The sequence below is a fragment of the Lygodium microphyllum genome, chromosome 6, assembly GCF_053477565.2.
Source record: "Lygodium microphyllum isolate KBCC chromosome 6, Lygodium_microphyllum_v1.1.10, whole genome shotgun sequence".
In the NCBI taxonomy this organism is placed as follows: Eukaryota; Viridiplantae; Streptophyta; class Polypodiopsida; order Schizaeales; family Lygodiaceae; genus Lygodium; species Lygodium microphyllum.
Window position 1 is genome coordinate 99,961,543 of NC_141140.1, and position 6,000 is coordinate 99,967,542.

The 6,000-nt window shown below is 42.9% G+C and overlaps 1 pseudogene; it reads right to left on the reverse strand.

Moving 5' to 3' along the window:
* The window catches only part of LOC148034865 (germin-like protein 8-2 pseudogene), a 34,236-nt pseudogene extending 33,351 nt beyond the window's left edge, over positions 1 to 885 (reverse strand).
* Between the last annotated feature and the right edge of the window lie 5,115 nt (positions 886 to 6,000).

The following is a 6,000-nucleotide window of genomic DNA, read 5'->3' on the forward strand; positions in this document are numbered from 1 at the left end:
GATGGTGGCAAATTTACCGAGTACGATGTCTATGGCAATATCTTCGAGGTCACAACAAAATACAAGTATGGATTGTTGTTCTGCTGCTGGAAGAGGGCGACACCCACCTGTACAACAGCAACTTCTTAGTTAAGTGCTTGAGCCGCCAATAGCACCGCTCGACATCATACATCAGGATGTCTGAGGGTTGTCGATGCGGAGATGGGATGCTGTGGATTCCACTGAATTCAAGGTCGATGGCCACAAAGTCTGCGGATTGGAGGTGGACTTTGAAAGTTTTTCCTGGTGATGACTCCCAGCTATGGTGGGCCTCATGTGCTCGTCGTGGTCGAGAACGCTAGCCCTTTGAGGACCTGCACCACCAGCTATCAACTATTTATCCTCCTGACAGTCGATGGAATTGAAACCAGAATGCATCTCTCCACAGCAGCGAGATATGCTTCGCTTAATTGATCCTCTCTTCATCCAGTCGAATCATTCTGTTCATCGAAGTTTCAGCCGCAATGCAGATGACGACGAAACCTTTAAATCGAAACCTTCTTCTTCTTCTCGAGTAAAAGCCCAATCCTAATCAAGTTCCTGTCTGCCACAGAAAAAAAAAGAATCCTCTTTTTCTTCCCAGAGAAAAGCTTCTTCATCCCTCCTCAGAGCACCCTGTGTCCACCTTTCTTATTTCGTCTCTGTTTTCTTCGTTCGCTGTAACTTGACCATCGTAGAGCTCACACTCTACACTCTTCATCATTATTACTGCCGGTCGGCTTGTGTCTCTTCGACTTCTCCTTCGTCTCACCTTCTAAAGAGCTCATTGATCATCGTCAGCTTTGGTTCTTGTCTTTGACTTTCTTCATCTTCAACTGCATCACCATCCATCTCTTCGTACTCCATTCCATTCCTCCTCCTAAGCTCTGTTCCTCCCTATCTCTCAGATTCCGTGTCATACTCCCCTGTTCTCCTATGCTCTGTTCGTCCCGCACTCCCCTCGTCTGTTTCCTTCTCGTCCCTCCTTTTTCCAGTAATTCCCTCCTTTTTCTTTTGAAAAATCCCTTTTTAGTCTCCTCCTTCCATGTTTTCTGCGCCTCCCTTTCCCAATTCCTCTCCAAAAACGGCCCTTCCTTTTCTCTTGCTTTTTCTCCCCTTCCGACTAGTAAAGCAGCCCCCAAATTAGCTTTTTCTTGAAAATAGCCGACTAATTAGTGATATTTCGGACATATTCGGCCGCCCCAATCTCTAGTGCCTGTGGTTTCACATGCTTTCAAAGCTGTAGAGAACATGAACTCGTCTGGTTTCACGCCATGTTACTGCATTTTCTCGAAGAGTTTGAGAGCCAGTATCTCCTGCCCACGTTGAGCATACCCTGCAATAATTGAGCCCCAAGAGACATTATCTTGTTTAGGCAGTCGATTAAAACATTTCGTACATCTTCCATCCTCCCACATTTCACATACATGTCAACCAATGCATTGCCAATGGCCAAATCAGATACAATACTGTCCAGTGTCAGCTGAATAAATACTAGGTTCCCCTGCTCAATGGCTCCAATGTTGTCACAAGCTTTCAAACGAACCCTTGGTCACAATCAAAGTGGTCCATGAGATTGCATCTCGAGTCACCAATCTACCAAAATTCCTTATTCTTCTCTGTCTTCGGCATAAAATGAAAGAGCAAACATAAAAACTAAGTATGTACAAAGTATCAAATCACACACATGGCTTTTGGGTGGTTTTCACACCTCGAATGCGCAGCAATACGACATCCACCCCCTCTAATCCTGCGCATCCTCCGCATGGGCCAACTACCCATGATCGTTATCATCAAGATCCACAAACAGATCAATCTCTTCGTTATGCATTTCCGGTAGATCAACAAGATTATCTGTCATATCATCTGTCTCTTCCATTGGAGTTTCTTGCAGTTGCTCTTCTCTTGCAAATTCTTCCAATGCATATTCTTCATCATCCCTTTTCTTGAAAATCTTGATTCTTTTTCCAGCAATAGGCACTCTAAGCACTTTTCCATCCAACTCTATCAGCTCATATGTTGCATTATCAAAGACATGTCTGACTATGTATGGCCCAAACCATCTTTTCACCATCTTCCGAAGTGCAGTATGCTGATTTTCAAGGCTGCTATCAAAGACCAATACCCAATCTCCCTCTTCTATTGCTCTAGGCCGCAAGCGATGCCTGCTGTCAAACCTGTCCTTGTTCCTTAGTCTAGCAACCTTCAACCTGTCAATAGCTAGCTGAATATCCTCTGGTCTCCTCTCCAACTGTCGAATCCGAAGAGCTAAGACCTCTTCTCTCGTCAAATCCTCCTGCCAAGGTAAAACTGACCAAGTCAAAGCACAAGTCTCAATCGGCATAACAGGTTTCTGACCATACATCAACTCTACAGGCATATATCCTGTGGTAACACTATGAGTCGTACGATCAGCCCATAAAGCAAATGGTAGAAGTCTTGGCCATTCTCCAATCCGTCCTCTGCATGCTTTGGCTAATGCTTTCACTATCGGCGGATGCCCTCTTTCACTCTTTCCATTTCCCTCTGGATTGTATGCTGTTGTTAGAGCCAACTTGATTCCTAGCTGAGAGAAAAACTCCCTAGCTTCATCTGCATCCAATTCAACACGATCTGCAGTGATCTTACCCACACAACCATACCTGCAGAAAATTTCCTCCAATAAGAACTTACACACTGCACTAGTGGTCTTCGTTCTCAAAGATCTGCCCTCAACATGATTAGTAAGATCCTCTCTAGCCAAAACAATGTATCTCATCTGCCATAGACCCATAGGCATGGTAACCAAATCAACTACCCACTTATAATGAATGCATAGCGGATAGGTCGAATGGAGCTCATCTCGATGACGCACTACTGAATACATCTGACAGTCTCTGCAAGTCTCAACAAAGTGAGAAACATCTCTGTACATTCCTTTCCACCAATATTTCTCCTTGATTTTCTCATAAGTAGCCCATACTCCTCTATGACCAGCCCAAGGACTCTCATGAAACTCCCTCATCACCTGTAACTGTGTCTCTCTATTGCAGACAACCCGTAAAGGTAATCCGCCTCTTTTCTTCAGATGCTTCCAAAGAAATCCATCCTTGAGAAAATAACCATAAGCTTTCCTTCTGATCTTCTTGAACTCTTCATCTGTCCATTCATCTCTTTTGCTTAGTGTACTAAGGTACCTGCTAATCTGCAACCAATCTCCAACATAGAGTTCTTCTGTGAAAGCCACAATATCATAGACATGACAAACATGATCAACCATAGTGGCTGAAATTTCTGCATCATCCTCTTCTGCAAGTAGAGTCTCCTCATCATCATATGTGGCTCTAGACAACATATCTGCCATTGGATTATCCTTCCCTGCTATGTGTTTAAATTCCGGATTTAATGACTTGATGTATGCAATCCATCTCAACATAGCTATATCCGGAGTAGAGCAACTCGTGATTACCAATCAATGGCAAACAATCTGTCTCTACCACAACTGAAGCTCCAATAAAGTACTCCTTGTCACATTTGAGAGCCGTGACAATCCCCAATAACTCCCTCTTGATTTGCGGATATCTCCTCTGTCTCTCGTTTAGGACTTTCGCCCCAAACCGAATAGCATACCTATTTCCATCTACATCATCTTGACCCACAGCCCAACCTATGCCAATTGGACTAGTGTCAACAGTCAATACAATAGGCCTATCACAATTATAATCCGCTTTCCTGAGAGTAGGAGCATTCTGCAATAACTTCTTCAATTTCCGCATGGCTTTAGTGTGGCTCTCATCCCAATAGAATTTCTGCCCCTTTTGAAGCAGCTGATACAAACAATCTGCTATGTGTGCAAAATGAGGTATCCAAATCATATAAAACACACAAGCACCAATGAATCTCTGTACCTCCGAAGTGGTAGAACAATACTCTGCAATCTTGCCTATAGCATTCACCTTATCAGGTGAGGGTTTCCTGCCATAATATCCACACATATGCCCAACAATGACAACCTCATTCACTCCAAAAACAGATTTTTGCCCTGAAAGTGTCAAGTTCACTTCTTCTAACCTGGCCAAAATCTTCTCACATGCTGAAATATGATCAGCCACAAAGTATCTGCATTCCTGCTCATTTAGGCTCTCATTCTTCTCTTCTTCTGTACACCCCTTAATGGGCACATCATCCAAGAAAGGCATAGTAAGCTGAGGTATGTAATCACGAAAGACCTTATGCATGGCATTCATCATATGCGCAATAGAATTACTGGCACCTTGAGGCAAGGTACACATCCTGACAAGCCCAATAGGAGTTCTCATGGTGGTTATGTCCCTGCTTTCCAAAGCCAGCTGAAACTGATCATATCCTGAATACAAATCACCCAAAGAATAGATGGCACGTCCAGCAAATGCCTCTGCAAACTCATCCACAACTGGACCTATACCAACATTCCTAATAGTAACTCTGTTCACTGGCTGCATGTCCTGAATAAATCGAAGAGTACCATTCTTCTTTGGAACTGTAAACCACTGATCCGAGAAAATCACAAAAAATATTTGTCTAACATTTTATTGATTTTTTGTACATTTGGAGCTTTGAAATAAAGAAGAGGGTGGGAACAACCTCTTGGGAAATCCAAGAAATCACTGGATGAAAATATTTCATGGACCGGTTTACCAAGGGGGGGTGAAGAGTAAAGATCAATGGAGGAAGGTGAAGGAAAAATGTATAATGTGAAAAGGAAAGATATGAAATGGATTTGGATCCATCCAAAGGGCATGTGAGGCTCATAATGTCATGACTTTGGAGCCTTATGACAATTCAACCAAATGGGACCCTTCTTGGAAGCATTAGTGGAAGAAAAATCAGGCACATGATTTTGTAAGTTTTTTTAAAAATACTTCCACTCCGATCCAAAAAAACTTTTCAACATGAAAGTTGTAGCGCGTGAGCTGAAGTTTCGGCTGGTATTTTTTTATAATTTTTTGGAGCTACGAGTCGGGAGATATGGCCAAAATGGTGGATGCCAACTTTTTCCAACTGCAGTGGAGACCACCTCCCAATTTAATACACATCCATACTTTCTTCCCCACACTTAACACTTCCATAAAACATCATTCATTAGACACCCAACCCTCTCCCCTCTCTTATCCTCTCTCTCAAGCTAATAAACCATTAGAATTCCCCTCCTAAATCACCCTCAAATCATCCTTAGTTGTAGTAGTAATGTATGAACTCTCATTACTCTCTCTCTATTATTGCTAGATATGATCTTATTTTATGAAGATTCTCTATATTTTTTTATAGGAGAGCTCTTGGACTCAAGCTATGGGGGGGAGAATGGAGACAACTCACCTATGATGGAGCTTGATTAAGTACAAATTGGTCAACAAAACATCTAGATGGAGCTTCCATATTGGTGGAACCGCCTTAATGCAGCTTTGGTGGTGTTAATTCCTATTACATCTTAACCTCCTCCCTAAACACCCTCAAGGCCTATATAAAGAGGCCTTCTCCTTTGTAATTTGTAAGAGAGGAGAGAGAGCAAAGAGGCCTCCTTCAGCCCTATTGAGCCTTCCCCATCCTCCTTCATGAGCTTATGGAATTCCTTCTCTTACTATAGCTTATGTATGCTCTACAATGTAATAAGCCCAGGATATTGGTGTCCATATTGTGTATATTGGTTATGTCCCGAGGGTTCTCCATCTCTTAAGTTTATTGATTCATCTATTTTTTCGTAGTTCTCTCATTCTCACTCACTCTCTCTCTCTCTTCCTCTCTTAGTTTTCATCTCTTCTCCCTTACAATCTCCTCTCCCTCTTGCATAGCGTCCTAGTCCGCTCTTCCATGACTAGGTGGTGCCCTTATCTCATTCACTTTGTGGCAGAAGGGAGTTTGGCATAGTATAGAGGCTGCCATACCGAATTTCCTTCGTCATAAATTGGTGCCCCCGCTGAGGACATTCTCATCCATGCGGGACGATACAACACATGGTGGTGCATC